This window comes from Gekko japonicus, unplaced genomic scaffold (assembly GCF_001447785.1).
Source record: "Gekko japonicus isolate JY-2015 unplaced genomic scaffold, Gekko_japonicus_V1.1 scaffold3566, whole genome shotgun sequence".
Taxonomy (NCBI): domain Eukaryota; kingdom Metazoa; phylum Chordata; class Lepidosauria; order Squamata; family Gekkonidae; genus Gekko; species Gekko japonicus.
Genome location: NW_015166537.1, coordinates 131158 through 143643, shown reverse-complemented (window position 1 = coordinate 143643; position 12486 = coordinate 131158). Strand labels below are relative to the sequence as shown.

Sequence of the window (12486 nt, the reverse complement as noted above, 5' to 3'; positions counted from 1 at the left end):
CAGAACAATGGTAACCATTCTCCCCAGCCTCCTTCTTCCCAGCAGCCCCTAACTCCTCCTTCTCCATTCGATGGCCAATAGGGGGAAAGCTGGAGGGTGGGGGTGGGACCTCTGGGGGAGAGTGAGGGGAAGGCAGGATTTCTGCCTGTGGGGGGATGGGAACCCTGACACTTCTGATTTTGATGTGGGAGGGATACCCACATACTAGTCATCACATATCATGTCAATAGCCATAGACTGCACCCAAAAAAAATCACGACTGCTGGTTTCTGGTGCTGCCTGGGCACCAAAATGTGGTTCCAAAACCCAGATCCCCACGGATATTCTGGATTTTTACTTTTAGTCATCCCCAGATCATTATTCAATCACGCATCATGGCTACATTTTGTACCACAGAAATCTCTGAATCAGAGGTCATTTTGGGGGGGATCGCGGGGGAACGCAGTTCCCCTGGGTGAGGTACGGGGGGCGGGGCACATGACGAAGCCCCGCCCCCTGCTTCCAGCCGCCCCGCTTCCGGCCCTCATTCAGCCAGGAGGAGGAAAGAGAAGAGGGAGGGTAAGTTGCTCCCCCCCCGCCTCTCCCCACCCCTGCCTGTCTGGAGCAAGGGAAGGCCTTGGCGGGGCTTCCTCGCACTCCCGTCAGCCTTGCAGGTCCACCGCTGGGCCCCTGATGCCAGGGGGTGTGGCATATGCTAATGAGTTATGCTAATGAGTTCCCCTAGCTCTTTTTCTACGAAACAACCCCTGCTCTGAATCCACATCTCTGCTGCTCCACCATGGCACAAAAATATGGTTCCAAACAGATTCTCATGATCCTCAGAATTTGTGCCTTGGGTCACCCCAAACTTACCACCAATTCACATATCATGTCCATTGCCACAGGTTTCAATGCATAAATCATGGATCCACTGCTTTCTGGTGTTGCCATGGTGCAAACCAGTGTTCCCTCTAAGCTGAGTTAGTGTGAGCTAGCTCACAGTTTTTCAGCCTCCAGCTCACAGATTTTTGTCTTTGCTCAGGAAGGATGACTCTAGAGCCAACTAATTTATGCAGTAGCCAAATCGCTTGCTCACAAATTTCATGCCAGTAGCTCACAGAGTAGAATTTTTGCTCACAAGATTCCACAGCTTAGAGGGAACATTGGAACCCATGGTTCCAGATAATAGATTCTCATGATTTTTGTGTTGGTTCAGCCCAGATTCACCATCAGTCACTTATCATTTCCATACCAACAAATGACAAAGCAAAAATAAAATTCATTATCCAGTTGCATATAACGTCCATGGCCCCAGATGGCAACTAAACAAATTCATGGATCTGCCACTCCAAGGTGCCACCACAGTGCAAAAAAGTATTTCCAAATCATGGGTCAGCACGGATCCTCAGGATCTTTACATTTGTTCACCCCATATTTACTGTCCAATCACATATCATCTTCAAAAACCACTGATATCACCACAAAAGTCATGGATCCACTGCTTTATGGCAGTAAGTAAAGGTAAAGGTTTGCCTTGCTTGAAAGCCAGTCGAATCTGACTCTAGGGGGCGGTGCTCACCTCCGTTTTCAAGCCAAAGAGCCAGCGCTGTCCACAGACTTCTCTGTGTTCATGTGGCCAGCATGACTACACACTGAGGCGCAGGGAACACTGTTACCTTCCCACCAAAGTGGTACCTATTTATCTACTTGCAATTTCTTGCTTTCAGACGGCTAGGTTGGCAGGAGCTGGTCACCGATATTCACCGTTCAATCACAGATCATGTCCACAGCTACAGATTTCACTGTAAACATTATAGATCCACCACTTTGCGGAGCCGCCACAGTGGAAAAACATTGTTCCAAAGCACGGATGAGTGTGGATCCTCAGGATTTTTGCATTGGGCACCCCAAACCCACCATTAAATCACCTATCATGTCCATAGTCACACATTGCACCACAAAACCCCACATCCACAATGTTATGGTGCCACCACATCATGAATAACATGATTCCAATGCACGGATTCTTATGGATCCCCTGTATTTTTCCATTATGTCACCACAAACTTGCCATCAAATCATGTATCTTCTCCCTTGCCAGAGATCGCACTACAAAAATCACCCATTCACCACTTTGTTGCGCCACCATGGTGGAACACTGTTTTTCCAAAGCATGGGTCTTCATGAACTCACCATCTAATCACACATCACATCCATGACCACAGATAGTGCCACAGAACTTATGCCTCTGTCACCTCCTAACACACCATGGGAGAAAAACATGAATCTAAAGTATGGCTCTCTCATAGATCCTCATGATATTTATTGAGGTCCCTCCAAAACTCACTATCAAATCACACATCACAGTGAGGTCTACATACTGTAGTGCAAAACTCACCGTTTCGTGACACCCCCCACCATTGTACAAAAAAGTCTTTAAAAACATGGATCTTCATGTAGCCTATCAGTACGTGCACAGCCCTCTCCGTTGGGTGACTTGTTCTCCCTGGGTCTCTTTTGGTTTGAAAAGGGGGGCTGGAAGAAGGCTGAAGCTCATCCTTTGCTTTCACTGCTGGGGTGCTTTGCCCACAAGGAGCTCACAGCTGTTGTCCTGCCGCAAGTCCCTGCTGCACTCCTGTGTTTCACAGCCTTGTTTTGCCCTTAGAACTGATTGCATACTTTTGCATTCTTTTGCGCTGCTAGAATAAGGTTTTCCTTCCGTTGTCTTATAACAGGATTAAGCAGTGGTTGCACCTGGTTTTTAATTTGATGCTGCATTTATCTGAAGCATTTGATAATTTCCATTCCCACAGGCAACGAGATATAGTTAAATCAGAAGCAACCCCCTTCATCAGCAATTCTTGTACTTGCTGTTCTCCCTTTCATTTCTTGCTTGCTCATTTTCTAAGAGGTTTCTGATTTCTGCCTAATTTGTTGGGGATCAATTGGAAATTCTAGGAGATCTGCAGGCCCCACAGGGAGGGTGGTAACCCGACCTGAGCGGTCCCTTAAAGCAACAACAACAAACAAATACCTTTATTGGCATAAAATATTAAACAGTTGCCATAGGGTAAAAAAAACAGTTGCCATAGGGTAAAACAATCCTATAAAATTTGTGAAAAATAGATAACTTCTAGAAACATTACAAAGGTATGTCTATTTGTATGAGCTTAAAATTATAGCAAGATAAAAAATTTCCCAACCGCAAAACCTTGAATTAAATTATACTAACTCATTGAACTCAATTAGAATGATCAGGGACAGGTCCCTTAAAGCGCCATAGCCCTTCCCTTCGCTGCGGTTCCCTTGTGCACATCCCCCCTCCCACGCACCAAAGACCAGCCTGCAGCATGCGAAAAGGAACAGCCCCCCACTCCTACTCCTACATAGGGAGAAGGTGAGGTCTCTCTTCCTCCTTCCCTTCCTCTTCTCCGATGTTCCTGCCAGCCGCTTTTCTCCTTCCAAGGAGGGAGGGATTTCCCTCTTTCCCCTTCTCTCTATGGGGCTGCAAGCGGGGAGCTTATATCCCCGGACGCAACAAGCACCTGAAAGGGAGAGAGGGGGGGGGAATCCAAATACAGTCTCCTTTCTTGGAATCCGGGCTCTGCAGTGCCTGCCTTTGAGGGCATCCCTAATTCTGGGGGCAACAGAAAGTTATGAATCCACGCTCCTCTGTTTTAAAAAAAAGTCTAACACACACACACCCCTCCAGTTTCCCAGTCCTTATCGAGGCGGATGAAGAAGGAATTTGGAAAATGCCAGCAAGGAACTGGGAAGCCTCCTTCTTCTGACCATGATGGCTGAGCCAGCCTGGGGTTCCCTGCGCGGGGTGACTCCAGAGGAGCCTCACCGAAGCTGCGTTATAGGGCGCCGCTGACTGCGGCCGGGGGAAAGTCCAGTCCCGCGGGGTCTGCACCAATGTTCCCTCTAAGCTGTTTTTTGCGTGGGGCAAAAATTCGAATTTGGAAAATGCCAGCAAGGAACTGGGAAGCCTCCTTCTTCTGACCATGATGGCTGAGCCAGCCTGGGGTTCCCTGCGCGGGGTGACTCCAGAGGAGCCTCACCGAAGCTGCGTTATAGGGCGCCGCTGACAGCGGCCGGGGGAAAGTCCAGTCCCGCGGGGTCTGCACGGGAAAGGGCAGGAAGCTTTTTTTTGCGTGGGTCTGCGGCAGAGAAAGGGTTAAAGCCGCCGAGCTGTTTGCTAGAGAGGCCGACTATAGGAGGGGGTGGCGGAGGAGAGGGAAAGCGAGCCGGGAGGGAAACAGACGCGCAAAAGCGAGGGAAGCCTTGCAGCCGGAGCCTGGGGAGGCTTACTCTCGAGGAAGTCTACGCCATCTCGGAAGACAGAAAACAGAAATTCGGCTCTGGCGTGTTTGGGGGAGGGGGTGCGTGTGTGTTTGAATCCTTTCCCAACCGGGGGTTTCCCTTTGTCAGCCCTGCTGCTCCTGGGGCGCCTGCCTGCCTGGCGGTCCGCGGGGCTTGCAAGACGCCTCTTTCCCAGGCGGCCTGGGGGGTGGGGTTTTCCAGGTCCGCCAGGCAGCTGGGAGAGAGATGGTGGGGGGGGTGCCCCGGCCAGCCGCATCCCTGCATGCATCCTACCTTGCCTGACGTTAAGACGCTGAACTGCAGGCTGTGGAAGGTCAGTAGTTCAGCGGTTAAAGACCCAGGTGCCGCAAGACAGGGTGAGCTCCCGTTTCTAGCGGGCGGGGTGAGCTTTATCGGGTATATTTTATTCATTGCAAGTCACTTCCAGTCCCATTCCAGTGAGAGGGAGCAGGACTTGCAGGACTGAAAGGCGGGATCTGACTTTTGTCAAAGAAAAATCTATTCTGAGCCAGGGAGGGCGGAGGGAGGCCCAAGAAGAAGTCCCGGGGTGATCACACGGGAGGAATCCTTGCTGATTGGCTGCCCCACATACCACACATTTGGGCCAATGCTCCCGCCCCATCTGCAGTTTCCGGGGGCGGTGAGTTATTTTATTTGTTGACGTTAATTCTGTGTGACACAGAGTGTTGGACTGGATGGGCCTTTGGCCTGATCCAACATTGGCATCTCTTATGTTCTTATGTGCAAGCACACTTCTTCAGAATTTTCCATGTTTTCGCATTTAAGAAAGGACATATCAGTCTGTACCTGTGCAAGTTGGTTCCTGTGTAAGCACACTGTGCAAGCACAAACGTTCTGCTGCTTCAGACCAACATGGCTAGCCACCTGCATCTAGCTTCATGGAAAGCACAACATTAAGCTGCATGGAATGGAACTCCATCAGCCTTACAAAGAAACTTGCACAGGTACAGACTGATATTCCCTTTCCTACAAAATGCAAAAACCTGCACTATTCTGAAGACGTGTGCTTGCACACAAAAGCATATGCCTTGAATAAAACGTTTTCAGTCAATAAAACTCTTTCTCTCAGAACTCTCTCAGCCCCACCCACCTCACAGGGTGTCACTTGTGGGGGGAGGGAGAGAAGGAGATTGTAAGCCACTCTGAGGTGCCTCTGGGCAGTGAGAGAGTGGGGTATAAAATTCCAACTCTTCTTCTTCTTGACATCTCCACTGTGCTGCAAGGGCTTCCTTTTAATTATTCTTCTTCATTTGTGGGGGCCAGAACGGAAAAGGCCCATGAGGCCAGCCAGTGGAGGGACTTGCAGAACCACAGTAATATGCCTGCTCCCTCTAGCTCCCGATAAGAGCCGAGACGTGGCATTCTGCACCAGCTGGATCCTCCTCCTCCTCTTCATCATCTGTGTGAAGGTGGTAGAGTTTCAGCAGGGGAGGCGAGCTTTTATTGGACCCCTGCCACTTCAGCCAAAGGCCTGGTGGAACAGCTCCATTTTACAGGCGCTGCGGAATGGCAGTAGGTCTCCCAGGATCCTGATCTCTAACAGGAGCATGTTCCACCAGGCTGGGGCCAGGGCACAAAAAGCCCAGGCCCTGCTCAAGGCTAAGCGGACATCAGAAGTGGGGAGCATAATGTCCTTCAAGACTTCTGCCTTCTCAAACAGCATTACGTTTGTTTTTCCAGGATTTACTTTCAGTTTATTCGCACCATTTAACCACAGCAGCCAGGAAACTCTGGAGGAACTCTACCGCATCATTGCCTCCTCCTGCTCCTGTTCTCCCAGCAGCCCCTATGCCCTGACCTGGAGAGGCCTGACGCCCCTCTGCCCCTTCCCCTCTGCTCTTGCCCATCCCTTCTGGCCTGTTAATGAGGTTAAGCCCTTACCAGTCGCTTGGTCCTGGGCTCCAGTTTACCTTGAGACATACCCACTAGACAGACTGTTCCTCAGAAATCGGAAGCAATAAGGCAAATAGTGTTGTTTTTGTTGCCTGAAGGACCAAACAGGCGTATCTTGAAAACCGTGATATGTAATATAAAACAGTGACATTAATCCCGATCCGCAAACTACAACAAGGACGCCCCCTCTGATCCACCGGGGTAATCCTTAGGTGTCTCTCTTCGCCAGGGTCAGTGATATAACTCTGCTCTCTTTTGTTTTCTTTCTGACTTTTTGATATCTTTCCCTCTCCCTTTTCACAGCCAGGTGAATAAGAGTGTCTTTCCAGAGTCGGAGGCAACCCAAGAGAAAGGAGGAGGAGATGGAAGAGAAGGACCCAGAAGGCCCTGGAACTGGCAAGACATCCAGGAAAGGTCCCCATCCCGTCCAAGCAGGGAGTGGTGCTGAATTTTGGGAAAGAGCTGTGCCAGAGATCTTGGTTCAGGACACTATGACTGCAGATGTACGCAGCCGACTCTTCCGGCAGTTCCGTTACCATGAGGCTAATGGGCCCCGAGAGGTTTGCAGCCAGCTCCATGGACTTTGTAAGCACTGGCTGGAGCCAGAGAGACGCACCAAGAAGCAGATCCTGGACCTGGTGATCCTGGAGCAGTTCCTGGCCATCTTGCCCCAGGAAGTGCAGTGCTGGGTCAGAGGATGGGGACCAGAGACCAGTTCCCAGGCAGTGACCCTGGCCGAAGGTTTCCTCCTGAGTCAGGCAGAGGAGGAGAGGCAGGCACGGCAGGTGAGGGGTGTTCATTCACTCAATTAAAGCAATAACCTTATCCTAAGGCTTCGTGCCAGGCATTTCTTTCTCTGTGTGTGGGTTAACTGCCATCAAGTTGCTTCTGAACGTCCTCTCATGAACAGCCTTGCTCAGGACTTGCAGACCGAGGGCTGTGGCTTCCTCGATTGAGTCAATCCATCACATGTCTGGTCTTCCAATTTTCCTGCTGCCTTCAACTTTTCTTAGCATTACTGTCCTTTCCACTGACTCCTGTCTTCTCGTAAAGTCACCAGAATATGACAGCTTTTCATTTTAGTAATTTTCTTTTCCAGGAGAGTTGAAGCTTGATTTGATCTGCAACCCACATATTTGTCTCCTTCAGCATCACATTTCAAAAGAATCAACGTTCTCCCTGTCAGCTTTCTTCATTGTCCAACTTTCACACCCATACATAGTAATGGCGAAATACTATGGCACAAATTAACTTGATCTTTAAGAGTGGGGAATCAAACCTGGTTCTCCCAGATTAGAGTCTGCGCTCTTAACCATTAAACCAAACTGGCTCCAAATCAGGAAGGAGGAGGTGTTGGTTTTTATACCCTACTTCAATCCATCACATGTCTGGTCTTCCAATTTCCCTGCTGCCTTCGACTTTTCTTAGCGTTACTGTCTTTTCCACTGACTCCCGTCTTCTCATCTTCTCAGAACGTGACCAAAGTACAATAGCCTCAGTTTAGTCTTTTCTAGGGAAAGTTCAGGCTTGATTTGATCTGCAACCCACATATTTGTCTCCTCCAGCCCCACATTTCAAAAGAATCAACTTTCTCCCTTGTCAGCTTTCTTCATTGTCCAACTTTCACACCCATACATAGTAATGGCGAAATACTATGGCACAAATTAACTTGATCTTGGTCGCTAGTGACACATCCTTAAACTTAAGATTCTTTTCTAGCTCCTTCATGGCTGCCCTTCCCAGTCTCAGTCTCCTGATTTCTTGTTTGCCGTCTCCCTTTTGGTTGATGATGGAGCCAAGGAACAGCAAGTCTTGAACAATTTCTGTTTCTTCATCATCAAACTTGAATTTCTGTAATTCACCACTAGTCATGACTGTTGTCTTCCTGATGTTCAGCGGCAAATCTTCCTTCTCTTATCCCTCTCCCTTCCTGTGGTTGCAGATGTGGAACTCCTGATTTCTTCTTTGCAGTTTCCCTTTTGGTTGATGATGGAGCCAAGGAACTGGAAGTCTTGAACAATTTCTGTTTCTTCATCATCAAACTTGAATTTCCGTAATTCCCCACTAGTCATTACTGTTGCCTTCCTGATGTTCAGAGGTAATCTTCCTTTAGTACTTTCTGCTTTAGCCTTCATTAGTAATTATTTCAAGTCTTTACCACTTTCTGCCAGTAATGTGGTGTTATCTGCATATCTCAGATTGTTAATGTTCCTTCCACCAGTTTTCACTCCACCTTCATCTAAATCTCATCCAGCTTTCCTTATAATATCTTCTGCATATAGATTGAAGAGACAGGGAGATAGAATCCATCTTAGTCTGGCAACCTTGCCCATTGGAAACCGTTTTCCATATTCTGTCCTAACAGTGGCCTCTTGCCCAGAGTACAGGTTGTACATCAAAACAGTTGGATGTTGTGGCATATTCAAATCTTTTAAAACCAACCATAGCTTTTCTTGATCCCCACAGTTAAAAAGCGTTGATGTAATCTATGAATCACAAGCTGATTTTCTTCTGAAATTCTCTCCTGTGCTCCACTAACGTAAATTTTCGATATGATTTCAATTTCCTCTTCCTTTTCTGACTCCACCTGGAATTTCTCTTTTGGTTTATTTATTTATTTATTTAATTCATACCCCGCCCTCCCCGCCGAAGCAGGTTCAGTCCTTGTTGTAAAATGTTGAGCATCACTTTACTTGCATGAGAAATTAATGCAATGGGCTGTATGTTCCGACAGTCTTTGATATCTCTGTAGGGGCAGTAGGGGGGGGGGGGGTGGCCACAGTCAGAAAGAGGAATGCTGGATTAGGGATTCCAGGCCATGTCCTGCCACCCCGTGAAGTTTGAGGGCAGAGCACGGGGAGGACATGGTGTCATTTTCATGTCTTGTCCGGATAAATATCTGGATGTGAAGTTAACAACAACTGTAATGCAATAACATGTAGGAAAATGAGCACAGTAAAGGTAGGTAAACCAGCAAAATAAGAAACCCTAATGCGTCTGACTATACTGTACCTAGCCTTCTTTAGGTATTTGGCCTCCAGCTGACTCACCCTTTTTGGATGAGGGATTCCTCCATCTGCAGCAGCTTCACATTAACTCTGTTTCCTAGGAGTGAACCCCCTCCCACTTTGGGCAAAGCCTTTTATAATTTTTCACAGGCAACACCCTCTACTATCCTCCTGGTGTCAGTTTTCCCTCAAAATCCTGTTAGCCAACCACAGTGTTCAAAGGAGACTTGGGAAATGTAGGCCCTGATAGCTACTCTACTACAGGCTTCCCTGGAGCCACTAGGCCTCCCTAGAGCCTGTAGACTGCCCTGCCATAGGCTTAGGATCATGACAAGGCCATTCCTTGCCAAGGAGAGGGTTTTCGTGAAATTTCGGTCCAAGAAGAAAGGTCAATCAAAAAAGAAGGAACAAGGGCCTCCATCCTAAGCAGAGAATCCACTCCAGGGCAAATGAAAAAAGGAGGTGTGGCCTTCGCAGACTTTCAGTCATAGAATAAACGTCATTTTGTGGATGTAAATTTCCTTAGGAGAGAAACTGCATAACTGTTTGGGTGCAGAAAGAGCTTCATTTGGAAAAAAGCGCTTAGTTCACATCAAAGAAGTGACACAGGTGGGGAGCCACAGAAATGGTCAGAGTCCAAACCAAGCATCTCTGATGCAGGAGGCTTAACGTACTTTGAAACTGTGTTTGACTGTACACTTCAGTGTACCGCAGGCAGAAGCCACTGAAATATTTGGAGTGTGGCTGGAACTTCAGGTTCCTCCTTGCGTGGATTCTAACAGGATCTCTCTCTCTCTCTCTCTCTCTCTTTTTACACTTTCTCTCTCTCTCTCTCTCTCTCTCTCTCTCTCTCTCTCTCTCTCTCTCTTCCAGCAGGGGATGATCAGAGGAATGAGGACGATGAGGAACTACATCATCTATTGCCAGATGAAGTCAAGAATGAAGATGTGGGAAGAAATATCAGGATTCAAGGCAGGCCTAAGAGGCAGAAAGTCAGCCGCAATGTGAAGAAGACGAATAACTCCATTCCTTGTCTAGGGGAGGATTTCCAAGTAGTTCACATGTTGGCGGAAACGTACAAATGTTTGGAATGTGGAATGAACTTCTCAGATCAAACCCAATATAATGTTCATTTCAGAATGCACAGTGGAAAGAAGACCCATCAATGCCTGGAGTGTGGAAAGAGCCATGAGTCAGCCGCAATGTGAAGAAGACAAATAACTCCATTCCTTGTCTAGGGGAGGATTTCCAAGTAGTTCACATGTTGGCGGAAACGTACAAATGTTTGGAATGTGGAATGAACTTCTCAGATCAAACCCAATATAATGTTCATTTCAGAATGCACAGTGGAAAGAAGACCCATCAATGCCTGAAGTGTGGAAAGGCCATGACTGGCAGAGCAGAGTTCCTTAGACATTTAGAAACACATACAGGAGAGAAACCGTATAGCTGCCTAGACTGTGGCAAAAGCTTCTCAGAGAAATCAGACCTTTTTCAACATCAAAGAATTCATTCAGGAGAGAAACCCTTTATCGGTTCAGAGAGTGGAATGATGTTCTTAGATGGAAGAAAGGGTAATATACATTTTTCAAAGCACAATAAAGTGAAGACATGTAAATGCTTTCAGTGTGGAAAGTACTTCAGATACAGATCACAGCTCCTTTTTCACCAAAAGATCCACTCAGGGGAGAAACCTTTTGAATGCTCAGAGTGTGGAAAGAAATTCAGTCATACTTTCTTTCTTAAACAGCATCAAAGAACCCACACAGGAGGGAAACTTTTTGAATACTCAGAATGTGGGAAGAGAATCAGCAAAAGTGGCCATCTTCAAAGTCATCTAAGAACTCACACAGTTGAATGCTCAGAATATGGGAAGAGATTCAGTGATAGTAGCACTATTCAGCAGCATCAAAGAACCCACACAGTGGAGAAGCCTTTTGAATGCTCAGAGTGTGGGAAGAGATTCAGTCACAGGAGCACTCTTCTACGGCATCAGAGAACACACACAGGGGAGAAACCTTTTGAATGCTCAGAGTGTGGGAAGAAATTCAGTGACAGTAGCACTCTTCCAAAGCATCAAAGAACCCACACAGGGGAGAAACCATTTGGATGCTCAGAGTGTGGGAAGAGATTCGGCAGCAGTGGCAATCTTCAAATTCATCTAAGAACCCACACAGGTGAGAAGCCTTTTGAATGCTCAGAGTGTGGGAAGAGATTCAGCCAGAATGGCACTCTTCAACAGCATCAAAGGACCCACACAGGGGAGAGGCCTTTTGAATGCTCAGAGTGTGGGAAGAGATTCAATGACAGTGGCACTCTGCAAAAACATCTAAGAATCCACACAGGGGAGAAGCCTTTTGAATGCTCAGAGTGTGGGAAGAGATTTGGTCACAGTGGCACTCTGCAAAAACATCTAAGAACCCACACAGGGGAGAAGCCCTTTGAATGCTCAGAATGTGGGAAGAGATTCGGTCACAGTGGCTATCTTCTACGTCATTTAAGAACCCACACGGGGGAGAAGCCTTTCGAATGCTCTGTGTGTGGAAAGAGATTCACTCAGAGTAGCAGTCTTCAGCGGCATCAAAGAACCCACACAGATGAGAATCCTTTTGAATGCTCAGAGTGTGGGAAGAGATTCAGCAACGGTGGAAATCTTCAAAGTCATCTAAGAACCCACACAGAGGAGAAGCCATTTGAATGCTCAGATTGGGAAGAGATTCAATTACAGTAGCACTCTTCAACAACATCAAAGAATCCACACCAGGGAGCAGCCTTTTGAATGCTCAGAGCATGGGGGGAAATTCAGTTAGCATGGTTATTTTCATCAGCATTGAAGAACCCACACAAGGAAAAGTGATGTAACTTTTTAGCCCAGGGAGGGATTTCAGACTCAATTATTATAAGGATTATGACATAAATGTCACTTTTTCTTGCTGGGCCATGTGTGCCATACAATGTAATGCCATGTAACAGAGATATAAACTTTAGAAAGGACATAGGCAAACCCCATTAACAATATTACTTTTTACTTGGTATGCAAACATGCTTAATAATTTACAGTCTTACAGTATTTCCTTTATTTTACAATCTTTGATATCTGACCTCTCTGTCTCTAAATTATTGCATCAAAATCTGGAGTCAATGTCTGTGCTGTAGGAATCTTGAGTGTGCTGGTTAGGTGTGCATCTGTAAGCTGAGAATTTACTTTTGATTTATGCAGATTCATTCCAAAACAGAGCTGTTCACAAACGTACATTGT

At 47.1% G+C, this 12486-nt stretch overlaps 1 pseudogene; it reads left to right on the top strand.

The window, feature by feature from the left end:
* The first annotated feature begins 10488 nt into the window (after window positions 1-10488).
* LOC107111347 lies at window positions 10489-12037 on the top strand (annotated as a pseudogene).
* Window positions 12038-12486: the final 449 nt, after the last annotated feature.